This window comes from Felis catus, chromosome B2 (assembly GCF_018350175.1).
Source record: "Felis catus isolate Fca126 chromosome B2, F.catus_Fca126_mat1.0, whole genome shotgun sequence".
NCBI classification, from domain to species: Eukaryota; Metazoa; Chordata; class Mammalia; order Carnivora; family Felidae; genus Felis; species Felis catus.
Genome location: NC_058372.1, coordinates 22,415,052 through 22,431,521, shown reverse-complemented (window position 1 = coordinate 22,431,521; position 16,470 = coordinate 22,415,052). Strand labels below are relative to the sequence as shown.

Here is a 16,470-nt window from a genome sequence, read left to right as displayed (position 1 = left end):
AAATGCCTAGAAGCCGAATTGTTGGTTCCAGATAGTCTATATTTTTTTCCTAGAAGCTTTATAGTTTTAGCTTTTGCATTTAGGTCTATGATCCATTCCAAATTAATTTTGCATATGTTGTGAGGTATGAGTCAAGGTTCAGTTCGTCCCCCATGTGAATAATCCAGTGGTTCCCTGCACCATTTGTTGTAAAGATTTTCTTTCTTCATTGAATTGCTTTAGTGCCTTGATCAAAAATCAATTTATATTATAAATGTGAGTCTATTTCTGGATTCCCGTACTTCATTCCATTTATCCACATGATTATCTTTACACTAATATCTTACTTACTGTAGTTATATAGTAGCTTTAAAATCCAGGGGCACCTGGGTGGCTCAGTCAGTTAAGTGTCCAACTCAGGATTTCAGCTCAGGTCATGATCTTGCAGTTTGTGAGTTTTAGCCCCGCATCAGGCTCTGCACTGACAGTGGGAAGCCTGCTTGGGATTCTGTCTCTCTCACCTTCTCACTCTACCCATCCCTCGCTCTTGCTCTCTCTCTCAAAATAAATAAATAAAACTTACAAAAAAATAAAAGAATAAAATCGAGTTATATAGATGTATATTCTAAATTTATTCTTCTCTTTCAAGGTTGTTTTGGGTATTTTAGGTCTTTTGCATTGTCATATAAATTTTAGAACCAGCCTTTCAATCTCTACAATGATGCCTGCCGGTATTTTTATTATAATTGGGTTGAATCTATATATAAATTTGAAGATAATTAATATTTCACAACATCAAGAATTCAATAACACGAGCAGTGTATATCTATCCATTATTTGGGTCTAAACATTTTTTCTCAGTAATGATTTCTAGTTTTCAGGGTAGAAGTCTTCCACCATTTTATTAAATTTTTATTTACTTTATGCTTTAAATGTGATTATAAATAGAATTTTGAAATATGTGATTTGTTAATTTCTTGCTTCTAGTATACAGGTCATCTTGTATCCTATGACCTTGTTAAACTTATTAGATCTAGTAGTTTTTATGCAGCTTTCGTAGGATTTTGTAGGTAGAAGTCATGCAAACTGTGAATAAAGACATTTTTACTTCTTTTTTTCTTAATCTCTATGCCTATTATTATTATTATTTTTTTTTTTTCTTATTGCCCTGATTACGATCTTCATTTACAAGGTTGAATAGAAGTAGTGAGAAAGTGGCTTTAAGTGTCTGACTCTTGATTTTGGTTCAGGTCATGATCTCACAGTCTGTGAGGTGGAGCCCTGTGTGAGGCTCTGCTCTGATAGCTCAGAGCCTGCTTGAGATTCTCTCTCTCCCTCTCTCTCTGGCTTTCCCCCACTCACACTCACTCTCTCTCTCTCTCTCTCTCTCAAAATAAATAAACATTAAAAAAAGGAAGTAGTGAGAAAGAATAAACTTACTTTGTTCCCAGTCATTACAGAGGAGACTTCAGTCTTTCTGAAGTCTTTCTCCATAAAGTGTTATGTTCAGTGTGAATTTTTTCAGGTTGTGGGAAGTTCCTTACATTGTTGCTTTGCTTAAAAAACAAAAACAAAAACAAAAACAAAAACAAAAACAAAAACAAAAATACCCATTCCACTTTTGTATAAAATGTGCCTTTTTTCTTTAGCTGCTTTTAACATTTTTTCTCTCTACCCCTAGTTATCTGCTATTTGACTATAATGTGCCTTGGTGTGAGTTTCTTTGTTTATCCTGCTTGAGATTTGTTGAGCAGGTTGAATAAGCACACAGGACTTCAGTTCTTCATCAAACATTGAAAAATTTAAACATTATTATTTCAAATACATTTTCTTCCTCTCTCTTTCTCTCCCCTACTTCCTGCCTTTTTTCTGGTACTCTGTTATCTTTTAGATCACTTGATATTGTTCCATATATCATCGAGGCTCAGTTCATTTTTTAGTCTTTTTTCTTTGTGTATTTTTGTCTGAATATTTTCCATTGACCTGTCTTCAATTGTTCAACCAATTGTCAAACAAATACAGTGAATTTTGTTTTTGTTTTGAATCTAGAATTTCCGTTTAATTATTTTAAAATATTTTCCAATTCTCTATTAAAGTTCCCTATTGTTCTTTTATTATGTATATGCTTTCTTAGAAATCTTTTTTCCTTTTTAATTTTTTTAAGTTTATTTATTTATTTGAGTAATCTCCACACCCAACATGGGGCTCGAACTCATGACCCTGAGATCAAGAGTTGCATGCTTTTCTGCCTGAGCCAGTCAGGCACCCACTTTTTTTTTCAATATATGAAGTTTATTGTCAAATTGGTTTCCATACAACACCCAGTGCTCATCCCAAAAGGTGCCCTCCTCAATACTCATCACCCACCCTCCCCTCCCTCCCACCCCCCATCAACCCTCAGTTTGTTCTCAGGTTTTAAGAGTCTCTTAATGCTTTGGCTCTCTTCCACTCTAACCTCTTTTTTTTTTTTCCTCCCCCTCCCCCATGGGTTTCTGTTAAGTTTCTCAGGATCCACATAAGAGTGAAACCATATGGTATCTGTCTTTCTCTGTATGGCTTATTTCACTTAGCATAACACTCTCCAGTTCCATCCATGTTGCTACAAAGGGCCATATTTCATTCTTTCTCATTGCCACGTAGTACTCCATTGTGTATATAAACCACAATTTTTTTTATCCATTCATCAGTTGATGGACATTTAGGCTCTTTCCATAATTTGGCTATTGCTGAGAGTGCCGCTATAAACAGTGGGGTACAAGTGCCCCTATGAATCAGTACTCCTGTATCCCTTGACACACCCACTTTTTTTAGAAATTTTTGCCCATATTTATATTAACTATTATAGTGTTCTTATCATTATTAGTTGTTATATTCATCTCTGTAATTTTTGAGATTGTTCATGTTGACTAATTTTTTTGCCTGGTTATTGGTCACATTTTCCTGCTTCCTTGAATGCTTTGTACATTTTAATTGTATGCTGGTTGCTACACTTTTATAGATGCTGTATTTTTTAAAAGTTTTATTTAAATTCCAGTTTGTTAACATACAGTGTGATATTACTTTTAGGTATGCAGTATAGTGATTCAACACTTCCATACATCACTTAGTGCTCATCACAAGTGCACTTCTTAATCTCCATCACCTATTTAGCCCATTTCTCCACCACCCTCCACCTGGTAACTATTAGTTTGTTCTCTATGGTTAAGAGTATGCTTCTTGGTTTGCTCCCACCGCTCTTTCCCCACTTTGCTTATTTTGTTTCTCAAATTCCACATAAGAGTGAAATCATATAGTATTTGTCTTTCTCTGACTGATTTATTTCGCTTAGCATAATACTCTCTAGCTCCATCCATGTCATTGAAAATGGCAAGATTTTACTTTTTTATGGTTGAATAATATTCCATTGTGTGTGTTTGTGTGTGTGTGTGTACACAAATATATGCCACAGTTTCTTTATCTTTTCATCAGTTGATGGAACTCGGGTTGTTTCCATAATCTGGCTATTGTAGATAATGCTGCTATAAACATACAGATGCTGTATTTTTGAGTGTCTGTGTTTTGTTGTCTAGATTAATAAATATTAATTTTTTATAGGCAATTAACTTTCTTGAGGATCAACTTGATCCTTTCAGTCTAGCTTTTAATCTTTGTTAGATTGTGTCAAGAATAGCCTTTACTTCAGGACTAGATTAGTCCTACTTCTAAGGCATAGTCTTTCTGGGATCTCCTTGAAGGCTGTTGGTTTTCAGTTGTCTTTTAGCCCCGAGAGTGCTCTGGTGATCAGTTTACAGGTCTCAGTAGTTGTTCTTTTCCTGGTAGTTGTCTTTCCTTAACTTTGTGGAGTCTTAGCCTGTGCATACACAGCTTACTCTTTAGGCAAAGGCTCATGAGAACATATATGCTCAGTTTTGAAGCCCCTTCCTTTTACAGCTCTTTTCAATCTGATGCCTTGTTCTATGCTGGACATCTCAGTAGTCTTGAGTTCCGATCTTCTAATACCCTCAGCTCAGCAGGACTGCTGTATTTTATCTGACCTCAAAATTCTTGCACTACAACCTGAGAAGAAGTTCCAGGCAGAAAGTTGGAGAGATAATGGAGTTTTCTGAGCTCATTTTGTTGTTTTCCTTCTCTCAGGGATCACAGTTTTGTACTACCAGATATTCAACATCTTGAAATACTTGTTACCTAAATTTTATTTGGATGAAGATCTAATATAGTACCACTTTTCCATCATGATCAGAAGCTGAAGTCCCTAACTAATGTTTTGAAAAATGACTTGGGAGTCCTTTGTTCTCACAATTCACAATAGCTTCATTGCTGACAGGTCACAAATGTTGTTTAGTCACCCATTATAATCCTTTGGATCCTGTTTCAGTTTATTTAATAAACTCACAGGGGCACCTGGGTGGCTCAGTTGGTTAAGCATCTGATTCTTGATTTCCGCTCAGGTCATGATCTCACGGCTGGTGAGTTAGAGCCCTGTGCCGGGCTCTGCACTGACAGTATGGAGACTACTTGGGATTCTGTCTCCTTCTTTCTCTGCCCCTCCCCTGCTCTCTCTCTCTTTCAGAATAAATGAACTTAAAAAAAAGAAAAGCACTGTTTCATAAAAAAAATAAACTCACAGATGGATGGTTTTCAGTTAGTAAAAAATTAAAAATCATTCATAGCATATTACACTAAAATACATGTACAGAATAATCTCCAGATAATTAATATTTGTTACATATATTGTAGACTCTACCATACTAGAGTAGTTTTAGTTTATGAATTAATTTTGTGCACATATCCTATTATTTCAATTCTTTATGAAATATTTTTATATTTAATTTAAACATAAATTAGTCACTTTGCTCTCTCTTATTCACCTCTTTCCAAGCAAATGATCATGAAAAGTGGATGAAATTTAGTAATTAGTTTGACAGTTTCAATCATATTTTTAATATTTGAAAAATGCTATTTTCAGCATGTAAGAGAAAACCTCTATAATGTAAGTAACGTAGTAACTGTTACTCTTTTTATAGCACCTCAAAATAATGTTTTTTCTTATCTGTTATTAATATATTGGTTCTCTATATTTTTCTTTTATTTAAAGGTAATCCAAGCAAACAGATCCTTGTTATACTTTGTGGAATTTTTATAACTTTTGTGAGATTTTAATATATTTATCTAGTCCATTTGATCTAAGTAATGTTCGTCTTGATGAAAATAGTTCACTAATAAAATGAATAACACACTGACAAAACAATAACAAAATTTTTGTTTTACAATAACAAAATTAGTTTTGTAATAGGCTACCACAGATCTGATAATAGTTTGGAAACTTAACTTTTATTACTAAAATATATTTTTAAAAGAAAAATGTTAAACTTCATTGTCTAGTATGATTGATTCTTTAATCATTTTTGGGATACATGATTTTATTATGTATGTATGTATGTATGTATACATTTATTTATTTTACTCATAGTTACACTTTATTACATGGAAAAAATACAGGTTAAATCAGCCAAGGAACAATTCACCTGGAGCAGAATCCAGGGGATTTCCAGCACCAACTTCTAGTTGTCTTTCCTACAGAAGTTGTAGATTGGACTAACTCTTCCCAGCAGTGATGGGTGATAGTACCCATGGAATATTGCCAACTAGGGAAGTTCATACAAACCTTGAGTGTACAGAGCTTTTATTGTGGTTTGTCTGTATAGATGTGGCTGACCTTAGTTTCCAACCCTTCTGGAAATCAAGCTGATAGCAGGTGGCCCAAAGGCCCCACCATAAATCACATTGTTAAGCTCCCTGGTATGGTTCAAGGCCTCTAGGTAAGAAAGATACTCCTAGCAGACAGGAAATCCCAAGGGCTTATAGATCACTTCCCAAAAGCTGAGGACAAAGATCAGACCTCTCTTTGGGCGAGGCCAATTCTTCACTAAACAGTATGGTATACATGATTTTAATAATCAAACTGTCTTTTAATAAAGAATGTCAAATGAAATTATTTCTCACTATAACAGGTCATTTGGAAAGAACACCATACAAATTGAAATCAACAAATTCATCAAATGAAGCTGCCACTGACTTCCATACATGCTCTGCTGAGTGTAAAATTGCATGTATTATTAAGTATTCCTATCATTTTCTATTCGTTTTATTTATCTTTATTTTTATTTTTTATTTTTATTATTTTTTAAGGTTTATTTATTTTGAGAGAGAGAGAGTGAGCGCAAGTGGGGGAGGGGCAGGGAGAGAGGGAGAGACAGAGAATCCCATGCAGGCTCTGCACTGTCAGTGCAGAGCCCGATGTAAGGCTCCAACTCAGGAACTGTGAGATCATGACCAGAACCAAAATCAAGAGTCAGATGTTTTACTGACTTACCCACTGAGCACCCCTGTAATTATTTAAAAATTTTGTTTCCTGGTTGTGAGTGTACTGATTCTCATATTTATTTTTTGCCTGCCATTTTTATTGTTTATATATTCTTGACTATTATTATTTTCCTTATATTTCTAAAATTGATTATCATAGTTTTTTTTCCATTGTAATAACAAAGAGTTTTTGACATTTTTTCTATAGTTTGACATAATTTCAAACTTATAGAAAACTTGAAAGTACAATGCAGAAACTTTCCTTCCCCAACCTTTTCAAAGTAAACTGCTGATATGATACCTCATCACTGTCTGAACACTTTAGAATACATTTATTTCAAACAAAGAAATTTATCTACATAAAGAAATAAATCTACATAAAGACATTTATCTACATTACTGTAATAGAACCATCAATACCACAAACTTAATATTGACATATCATTATTATCTAATTCTCAGATCCCCTTCAAATTCTACATTGATCCCAATAATGTGTTTTATGATTAAAGGATCATGTCTTTAGAGTCTTTCAATCTGGAGCAGTTCTTCACTTTCTCCTTGTTTTTTTTTTTTTTAACCTACTCATTTTATTTTATTATTATTTTTTTAATGTGAAATTTATTGTCAGATTGGTTTCCATACAACACCCAGTTCTCATCCCAACAGGTGCCTTCCTCAATGCCCATCACCTACCCTCCATCAACCCTCAGATTGTTCTCAGTTGTTAAGAGTCTCTTATGGTTTGGCTCCCTCCCTCTCTAACTTTTTTTTTCCATGATCAAGACATCTTTGGTGATTATGAACCCATTATTTTGAAAGTGTTCCTTTAGATACCGCCAATATTCCTTCATGATTATTTCAGGTTATGCATCTATGACAACAGTATCACAGTAGTCATGCTGCTTTTTTCTCGTTGTGTTATATTAAGTGGCACATGATTTTGATTTATCCCATTATTGGTAGTGTCTGCCAGGTTTCTGCCATGTTACCTTTTTTCCTTTTGTAATTAATACATGATTTGTGGGGGAAATTTTGGGAGACTATTTAACTATCCCATTTGTTGTCAAACTTTCACCTACTAGTTTTAGTATCCGTTGATATTTCTTGACTAAATGAACTATGATGTTTGTTAAGTGGTTATTTCCTTAAATTAAAAAAAAACACTTTATTGAGGTATTGATGTGCAAAAATCTCTGCATACTTAATGTATATAACTTGGTGAGTTTAGAGACAGTATACAACCATCAAACAATCATCACGATCTATGCCATCACACATCCATCACCTCTTAAAGTTTCCTCCCATCCTCTTTATTTATTACATGTATGTGTGTGTGTGTGTGTGTGTGTGTGTGTGTGTATGTGACAAGATCACCTAATATAAGATCTACCCCCTTAGCAAATGTTTAAGTATAAATAAAATATTATTTACTATAGGCGCTATGCTGTATAGGAGATCTCTAGGACTTACTTATTCTTACATAACTGAAACTTTGTATCTTTTGACTACTACATCCCTGTTTTGCTCTCCTCCCAGGCTTTGGCAACTGCCATTCAACTCTCTGTTTCTACCAGTTTGACTATTTTACATTCCTCATATAAATAGTATCATGTAATATTTCTCCTCCTCCTCCTCTTCCTCCTCCTTCTTCTTCTCCTTCTTCCTCTTCTTTTTTGAGAGAGATAGTAGGGGATGGGCAGAGGGAGAGAGGGAGAGAGAGAGAATGAGAATCCCAAGCAGGCTTTGCACTGTCAGTGCAGAGCCCAATGTGCGGCTTGAACTCACAAGTCATGAGCCAAAGATAGATGCTTAACCAACTGAGCCACCCAGGCACCCCAATAAAAATATGATTTTAAATATTGACATAAAATATGATGCTTTTCCAAGTTAAACACCATTCACCAATATTGAAATACTGAGTTCTTATCTATTATACTACTTAATGATAAGGAGCATCTATTTTAATTCTTTGGTGAACAAGAAAGTTACTAATGCACACACACACACACACACACACACACACACACACAAACACACACACACATATATCTTAAGCAGGCTCCACACTCAGCATGGAGCCCAATGCAGGGCTTGATCTCACAACCCTGGGATTATGACCTGAGGCAAAATCAAGAGCTGGCTGCTTAACCAACTGAGCCACCCAGGTGCCTCTAGTATTTGTTCTTCTTTGTCTGGCTTATTTCACTTAGCATAATGTTTAAATGGTTAGTTTATAATTCAACTATTTTTTTTTTTACATTCATGAGTTGGTATAAGATAGACACTTCTGTTTATTTATTTATATTAGCAAAGACCCATTGTTTATTCAATCAGTTATAATCTGTTACTATTATTTATTCCAGTGCTAAAATTGTTCTTAGCTTTAGTCAGTGGTTCCCCTCAAGCTGGCTTTTGTGTCCTATTTACATATTCCCACAATTCTTTGAGTACTTCCCAATTTTTCTGCCACAAGATAATCCAGGCTCATCTTGTATTTTCCCTGCCCCAGCCCTAGAATTAGCCATTTTTTCTAAGAAGTCTTGGTTCCCTTCTGTGGAAAATGGTATTTAGAAACCATGATGTGTATGTCAGGTGTGTTCATTGCTATTAGGTATCAGTAACAGTGGACAGAATGAGGGAATGTAAGCATGTATGTACATTATAGACATAATACACATATTTTTATCTATCTATCTATCCATCTATCTATCATCATCTATCTATCTATCCATCTATGTATCTATCATGTGAGGTCACACCAATACTTACAGTTTCAATTTAACACTACAGGGTGTTGAAAACATTCTAGTGTTTTTCCTTTTCATATTTGTAACTATCTGCAATATAATTATTTACCAGTCTCCTGTCACCAATACTGGCCAGCATCCATCCATCTCTTCTGCCACAAAGACACTTCACCTGCTTAGCTTGGGCTCTAATACTCTGCCTTGGGCTGCCACTACCACTATTTCCAATGAGGATGCCTTCCGTACTTGACTTGGGGCTTTGACAACCTGCACTGTGCTACTTTCCCACCTAGTTTGGGTTCCACTGGCCCGTGCCAGGCTGCTGATATCACCGCCCTCCCATTACATGGACACCTTCTATTTCTTCTCCTCCTCCTCCTCCTCCTCCTCCTTCTTCTTCACCTGGTTCTGGATCCAACAGTCTGTGCTGGGCCGATGCCATACTCCTATAAAGACTGCCCCTCACCCTGTTTGGGCTCTGATACTATTTCCCTGATTGCTGTCATTATCCCATCCTATGAAAACCTCTCTCTCACCTCATTCAGGCTCTGACAGCCCATGTTGTATTACCACCCCCCCAGATGGGTCCCCTCTTCAATTTGCCTGGGTTCTAACACCCTCTTCTGGGATGTTGTCACCCCACCACTTTGCTTGGCTCCATCTAAAGGTATTTTGTTTGAATTATTCTGGAAGAAAGAATGATAGGAAGAGGCAAGGCAAACAGAAATGCTTGAAGAAGGTTTTTACATTTGAAACTTCTACAAGTCTTCTGTCTTTTAGTTTACTTTTTGGCTCCCACTAGGATTCTTCCTTCTAGTCACATTTGAATCTTAGTATGATCTAGAATTTTGAAAATATCTCAAAATTTATCTGGTAGTAGGGCATGAACAAGTGCAATTTGAATGCATTTTAAAATTACTCCCATGTTACACCTAGAAGCATAATTGTGTAGTCAAATTACTATTATGACATACATTATGACTTATGGGTGAACATGCATAAGAGTTTGTCACTGGAATACTTGTTTTTTTCAGCCTGTTTCATTGCATCAGTGAACATTTTCATGGTACTTCATCTAGAACTATCAGACTTTGCTACGTTTAGGCATATCAAATTTACTAAGATGTGATCTGATCTTTTGGGATGCATAAAACATGTGAGTCCACATGCTGATGTAATTGCTTATGTGCTGTAACCTAAAAAAAATCAAAATATTATTTTACATTATCCTCCCCCCAAAAACAGACATGGTATAAAGTTATATATGCTGTATTATTTAGTGTATATCTGATAGAACAGTTTTTTTTTTCATTTGTTATTGATAGGAGTGAATTCTTAGTTTATAAATACACAGACTAGCTTCCAGGTGTTTACATTTGAAACCTCATTTCTCCCACATACTTCCAGTGAGAAACACCCTAAGTCACAGTCATACCACAGCATATTTCTGTTCCCTGCACCTTTTGTGAGGAAGAGATAGCAATATTCCTGGAAACCATTCTCATGTTGAGACAACTAACAATAAATTTCCTATACACAAAAGGGAAGTGAACCACACAAATGTATCTAACTAAATACAGAGTGGATCTATTCTCAATTCATCGTTCCCTTATCTGCATCCACAAAATGCCTTGAATGGTCCAATGCCACCTAACACAAAGAGAGGTGTGACAGAGGGAAAACTCCTAATTTCACTGATTGTTGTTAAAATATCTTTCCTTTTGCAAACTTTGTAATATTTATGACCATATGGCAATCAAGCCAGGACCCCTCCAGGGCTTTGGAAAAGCTTGAAGAAACATAAGCTTCGTTAACTTTCTGGTCAATCTGCCTGCGCAAGGGCTGCAGTAGGGTCTCTGTTCTTCACACACACATCATTGGAACCACCTTCATCTAACATTTCCTGGGCTTTGCCACTTTGACACACCATGAGAATCTGACCTTAAATAGTTTTTATTCTCATTAATCCATAGCTTTTGAGAGAAATATAAAGAAAGAGAACTAAAAAAGCCTTGTTTCTAGTTTGATGTAAAGGAGGAGAGTTTAAACAGTCTTTTTCATATGGATTATGAACTTGTTTAACAAATAAACATGAAATTAAATTCAATTTACATTTAATTGAGAACTTGATACATATAAAGCATTGTATAGATGATGTGGAAAACATAGAAGTTAGACAAATCAGGGGTTCCTGGGTAGCTCAGTCAGTTAAGCATCCGACTTTGGCTCAGGTCATGATATTGCAGTTTGTGAGTTTGAGTCCCATATCAGGCTCTGTGCTGACAGCTCAGAGCCTGGAGCTTGCTTCAGATTCTAGGTTTCCCTCTCTCTCTGTCCCTTCCCCCCGCTTGCCCTCTGTCTCGCTTGCTCAAAAATAAATATTAAAAAAATAAGAAGTTAAACAAATCATATGAATTAGCTAAATCTTATCTGGATGACATTACTAAATGGTTAATTAAGCCTGGCATAGGTGATTCAATGAGAAAGATAATTTATTTTGCAAATCAGGAAGTGTAACTTTGCACTTGTAAGCCTTAGAATTTAGTGCCTATGTCCTTGACATGAATACTTACAAAGAGCAGAAAATGATTTAGCTTTTTAAGACTAAAATGATACTGCATTCCAGCAACTAAGATATATTGAAATCATCACTATTGGTTTATAGAGTAGGCTACCCAGACCATCAAGAGATTATCAAAAAGCATTTCTTTATTATTTAAATTTGAAATAGCTTTTCACTCAACTTTTTCATATCTTTCCTTTCTCTTCATATATGAGACAAAGAATTGTAATAGAATTAAAATTTTTTTTCAACGTTTATTTATTTTTGGGACAGAGAGAGACAGAGCATGAACAGGGGAGGGGCAGAGAGAGAGGGAGACACAGAATCGGAAACAGGCTCCAGGCTCTGAGCCATCAGCCCAGAGCCTGATGCGGGGCTCGAACTCACTGACCGCGAGATCGTGACCTGGCTGAAGTCGGACGCTTAACCAACTGCGCCACCCAGGCGCCCCATAAAAGGAAATTATCATAAAAGTCAATGAAATTAGGTCTTGCTAAGAGTGACTGTGTCTTTAGAAAGAAAGGCTATTGTTTTTTATAAAATTTTGAAATGATCTGTTTATTATGATATTTCAAATATACAGAAATATATAGTCTGGGAAATCTGTGTACCCACAACCCAGATTGAAATTCTTTATGTCTCTCTCTCTGATCTCTGCTAGTGATAATCACAGCCTTTAAATTGGTGTGCATGCTACTCATGAATGCTTCACACGTGTATTACATGGATATGCAGCCATATGCAAAGTAGAGTTTACTTTGAAAGTTCTTAAATTTTAATTAAGAGTTATAATATATAGGTTATTCTGTAACTGGCTTTCACATAAACATTGTTTTTGAGATGTGACCGTGTTCACTTCAAGCTATCCTTACTTCTATGCTATTGTTTGCATGTATATTACCTCTTTTTTAAAACTCATGATATTCTGAGAGAGAAAAACTATTGTATTTATCTTAAGTTTCTTTAGTATCCAAATCTAGAATCCTTTGGATGAGTTCTGTAGTTGATATTGCTTGTGGCTCAGCACTGCCCACATTTCAATTTGGATCCATTTAAGGATCAGCCATAATGAGGCCGTACATCTACTTTCATTATCTTTTCCTAGAATTCCAAAATCTAACGGTTTTCACATGCATATGCAAAGGAGTCAAGGTAGAGAAGGGATGCATAGGGGAGACAAAGATGCTGTAAACCTTCCCTGAGGCCAGGAGAAGGCAAGGGGAGAGAGTTACTGAGAATCTGAAATGAAGTCTATGAAAATGACATATTTGACAAAGGGTTAGTGTCCAAAATCTATAAAGAACTTAAACCCAACACCCCCCAAAAACAAATAATCCAGTGAATGACTAGGCAGAAGACATGAATAGATACATCCAGATGGCTAACAGACACATGAAAAAATCCTCAATATACATCACTCATCATCAGGGAAATACAAATCAAAACCACAATGAGATACCACCTCACACACTTCAGAATGGCTAAACTGAACAACTCAGGAAACAACAGATGTTGGTGAGGATGTGGAGTAAGGGAAACCCTTTTGCACTGTTGGGAATGCAAACTGGTGTAACCACTCTGGAAACAGTACAGAGGCTCTTCAGAAAATTAAAAACAGAACTACCCTATGACCCAGCAATAGCACTACTAGGTACTTATCTAAAGGATACAAAAAGGCTAATTCAAAGGGGCACATGCACCCCAATGTTTATAGCAGCACTATCAGCTATAACCAAATTATGGAAAGAGACCAAATGTTCATTAACTAATGAATGGATAAAGAAAATGTGGTGTGTGTATATATATATATATATATATATATATATATATATATAGACACACACACACACACACACACACACAATGGAATACTACTGGGCTATCAAAAAGAATGAAATTTTGCCATTTACAACAACATGGATGGAACTAGACTATATTATGCTAACCAAAATGAGTCAGTCAGAGAAAGACAAATATTGTATGATTTCACTCATATGTGGAATTTAAGAAACATGATAGGTAAACATAGGGTAAGTGAAGGAAAGATAAGGTAAAAACAGAGAGGGAGACAAACAATAAGATACTCTTAAATACAGAGAAAAAACTGAGGGTTGCTGGCCTGCAGGTGGGAGGGGATAGGTTAAATGGGTGATAGGCATTAAGGGCACTTGTGATGAACACTGGGTGTTATATGGAAGTAATGATGAATCACTGGGTTCTACTTCTGAAACCAATACTACACGGTATGTTAGCTAACCTGAATTTAAATAAATACATTAAAATAGAAAAAAAATTGAAATCTTAACCTTCAAAAAAATAAAAAAAGAAGTGGTTTTCAGTCATGGTGTGTCAGTTCCCAGTCTGCTCAGCCTCTCCCACCCTTTCTTAGGGCAAGAACCAATGCACTTACTAACAGGATATATGGTGTCAGCACTTGGTCTTTTGAGACGTGAAATTTCCCTTTTCTCACAGCATCATTTTTGTTAATTCAGATTTTCCTGAAAGCATAGTTTTCGTGCATTTAATGCCCTAAGAATTTGGAAATAACAGACATCTACATTTCACTCTAAATGAGACATCTCTATATCTGGAATTATAGGCTTTTTCTTTCCCTGAAAATTACTCAGGAACATGAAGTTTAAATTTCTTTCCCAGGAAAATTACTCCACAAGAGTGGAGTTTGGTGGCAATTATATCATCAGCCCTTAATGCCTGATTCTTTACAGAACAGACAATCCCAATTTTCTATGAAATTTTCTACTTTAAGTAGTGTTATAGACGGAAAGGCTGAGACTTCATAGTTAACAGTCCAGTCAGATCTACACTGTAGAAGACTTTTTACCACTCCCTGGTGGATAAAGTAAGAGAAACAAGATCCCCAAGGTCCAAGGCCAATGAATGAGCAAATTGGTTAATTCTTGGAGGGGGGTTTGGAGGAAAGGAACAGCAGTATTAAGTGTATGTGGACCTGTGAAGTAGGCAATAATTTGGTAACTCCTTTATTTAAATGTTCTCTCTCCTTATTTTGTAGGGCCCACCATTGGGCCCAGGTCCTTCACTGTTGTATTCATTCTGGCCCACCACTTTAGCCTACTCTTCCTACCCAGAGGTCCCTAACATTTCCATGTTAAAGGAGAAGTCCCTTTCCCAGCCAGCTTCGAGGGAAGATTAGCTTCCATCTCATCATACGCTGTTCAGTTGTCTTGCTGCTGATAGTTTTTCCTCCCAGACCTGTCTTCTGATTCCCAGCTATCTCAAAGCTTATTCACATTCTGGATGGTAGCTAGCTAGCAATGGGTCTGTACAACGCAGAGTACCACACGCTTTTCAATGAATTTATGCCTCCATATGTATGTAGTATTTCTTGAAAATTTGAACTCCTCCAAACTACTGATATAGTTAACATTTTTGGAACCTGAATTGTTATTAATTGCCCAGTCCTTAACATCAATTTGCTTATAGACCTCTATTTTAACCTGCTTTAACTAATATTCCATGGTTGTTAATTGGAAGGCTATTGTCATTAAAAATTGGGCCTCACGTGCTGTGGAAAAAGCCTGGGAACCTAGCTAATAAACTGGGAAGTCTCTAACTCTTGTTACTTCTACATTTTCATTACTAGCAGTCCAAGAGCATGTTGTCCTTATCTGATAAACACAGTTGGCTACAATGGCATACTCAGGAGGCTCCAGTTATGAATTATGAGTGAGGTAGCAAAATTCTTGTTTATGGACACATGCTGCAAGCACGATCCATGATAGCCATCTTGGTCACAGAATGATTGAATGGCACACTGAGTGTTTCAGCTGACTGTGTTGATGTGGAAGTGTTAGGTATTATAGAAAATGCAGTCTTAAAATGATAGATCCCTAGACTTGGAAGTGATTCTAGAAATCATCTTCTCTATTCTCTTGCCTAGTGCAGAATCTCATGAAACCAACCCCAACAGATGGGCTGCCACCAGACCTTTGCTTCGGCATGTCCAGGTTGAGGACTCACTACCTTGGGTGGTTGTTTAGTCCATGGTGAGAGCTGTATTTGTGGGAAGGTCAGAACGTGGTATCCAGTTTGGAGATAGAAAATAAAAGCTTAGCTTCTTTCCTTTCTGTTGTCTTCACCTCTAAGTTCCCTAAACCCAGCCTCACCCTGAACCCCAATCTCAGCAACCAAAGGTGCTCTAGAGTGACTAATGTTATCTGCAGAATTGTTTAAAATCACGTTGGCAGTAGTCTGAGCAGAGAAAAAGGCTAGTCCTGATTCTCTGACTATTTTTTTGAGGGTGTTTGTCATGGGAAAAGAGGAGCTAGGGTTCTGGGAAAATTTGGTTAGGATAATTCAGGTTAAATGTTTCAGGATGTTCCATTTCCAAGGAGAAGCAGAAAGTCAGTAGGTTTTGTTCAAATGAGCTGTGTTCAGTGATGGAGTTGTCATTCTTGCCCCATCTCGACTCCCATTCTTTTTTATATTATTTAGGCTTTAATTCTTAGGCCAACTCTAAGGGGTGGAATGGTAAAAAGGAAACAAATTGCCTGGAGACAAAGTGCTTTGGAATTTTAGTGGCATATGGGAAATACTTGAATGAGAGTAACCAAAATGACAGGACCAACCTGAACTATAAGTACCAGGGAGAGTAACACTTTCCCTGCTCCATTAGGTGGCCATTATGACCATTCATTCATTCAACAACGCTTACTGACAGACTATTCTGGACCAGGTACATAGCGATGTATACACCAGAACCACAGACCTTTTATAAGTTGAAAAGTGGATGCTTGCCTAAATGGGATCTATTTTAGTCATTTGAAACTGTTAGTC

At 36.4% G+C, this 16,470-nt stretch overlaps 1 protein-coding gene across 2 annotated transcripts in view; it reads right to left on the bottom strand.

Moving 5' to 3' along the window:
* F13A1 (coagulation factor XIII A chain) overlaps nt 1-16,470 on the bottom strand; it is a 251,473-nt gene that overhangs the window by 64,257 nt on the left and 170,746 nt on the right. The window lies entirely within an intron of this gene.